The sequence below is a fragment of the Mus caroli genome, chromosome 14 (genome assembly GCF_900094665.2).
Source record: "Mus caroli chromosome 14, CAROLI_EIJ_v1.1, whole genome shotgun sequence".
NCBI classification, from domain to species: Eukaryota; Metazoa; Chordata; class Mammalia; order Rodentia; family Muridae; genus Mus; species Mus caroli.
In genome coordinates this window covers 95457582-95459347 of record NC_034583.1, presented here as the reverse complement: position 1 = coordinate 95459347, position 1766 = coordinate 95457582, and the positions used below count along the sequence as shown (strand labels likewise).

Genomic DNA, 1766 nt, shown 5'->3' with positions numbered 1-1766 from the left:
ACACACACACACACACCACACACACACACCACACACACACACCACATACACACACCACACACACACACACACACACACATTTATAAACCAATTTGCCCACATTCCAAAATAGTTCAGTTTTCCTAATGCATCTCCCACCTGATAGAGATAATTCTGTAGCTAAACTATGGCAGAAGAAGACTTGCTGGCTTGCACTCCTTCCCACAGACTGTTATAAACAAAGCCATGTGTATATTGTCTGTTTGCTAGATAACAATCCAGCTGCCAGTAAACCAAAATCAAATTTAGTGGACTCTCTTTACTGTCCTCCCGGTTTGGCTCCAACACTAACGTCAAGTACCTGCACTGGCTAGTGATGAACTTGCTCATCTGAAGTCTATTGGAATCTTAAGAAGGGTGACAAGATAAAATTATAAATACATAACACCTGGCCAGAATCTATTATTTTCTCACTTGTTTATTTATCTTGTGGGTAGGGGAAGAAGGTAACACACGCCACAGTGTACATGCAAAAGTCAGAGAACCACTTACAGCAGTTGCTCCTCTCTTTCTATCACACAGGTTCCGTCCAGGGATTGAACTCAGGTCACTAGGCTTGGCAGGAAGCACCTTTATCCACTGAACCATATTGCTGGTCCCTTATTAATATTTTCATGTCAGTAATTTTAGGTTCAAAGTTCATTTTGCCATGTGCCAAAAACAAAGGGCATGACTGACATATCAGTACTTCTGAGCCATGCATAAGAAATTTATAATTGATAGAGTCATTTATAAATTATATTTAATATATCATATATTCATAGTTAATATATGTATGAATATATGCACATGCACACATACATGTTGTATATCATGAAGGTATAAATTATTTTATATATTATAAACATGTATGATGCCTTAAGTTGCATGTTAGACATCATAAATTTATATATTTACATGTATTTATATGTTATAATATATTTTACTTATAAAGATGTGCTATATATCATATATGGTATCTTTATATATGTTATACATGTTTTTACACACATATGGTTTCATATGTGTACCTTTCAGTTCTTATTTCTTTTGCCTTTATCTCAACACAATGTCATCAAGACCTTGGATGATCTCCATAAGTGTCATGAGATAAATAATCTATCTCATAGCGGTAGTTACAGCAGTAATACAGCTTCTGTTTACTTCATCTGTGCCAACTCCAGGCCGTGATGTAAATATGTTTTCAAATAACTCCTCTGTCTCGTTTAATCTTGATAATCTTCCTGAGAAGGATCTTGCTTTTCTCCAGATCTCAAAGTTGGGAGTTGCAGTGTGAAGACGCTAAATAGTGTGTTTTAGAGCAAGAGGTATTAATTCAACATTGGAAAGACCACTGGTACCCAACAGACCCTTCCAGCTGAGTTCAGAAAGTGTGCTCTCAAGATCCAAGCTCTCCTTGTGCCTGAGTTGGTATGACTTTACTCAGTCCTCTGTCCTTTACCTCATCCCTCTCCTGGAAGTAACTTCAAGCATTTTATGTTGATATAGTGAAATAGTAAGAGCCCCATATTCCTAAATAATAAAACAGAGGGGATAGGGGCAGAGACAACTGATTGTGGCAAACCACCACAGCCAAGAACAGAGTGAGAAAGAGCCAGAAAGCATTTCTATGATGTCTTTGTCCATTTTGGTGTGCCTGAGAATTTCTCAGAAAAAATTACTATTTCTCCCAAATAACAAATTTATTGGGTCATCATCAAATCCTTTCCAGTGGATTAAAGTTTTAT

The 1766-nt window shown here is 36.9% G+C and overlaps 1 long non-coding RNA gene across 1 annotated transcript in view; it reads left to right on the top strand.

Moving 5' to 3' along the window:
• The window catches only part of LOC110309850, a 3120-nt gene extending 1679 nt beyond the window's left edge, over window positions 1–1441 (top strand). Inside the window, exon 3 of the long non-coding RNA XR_002379757.2 lies at window positions 1289–1441. This is a non-coding gene — a long non-coding RNA (uncharacterized LOC110309850). The remainder of the gene's footprint in view (window positions 1–1288) is intronic.
• The last annotated feature ends 325 nt before the right edge of the window (window positions 1442–1766 follow it).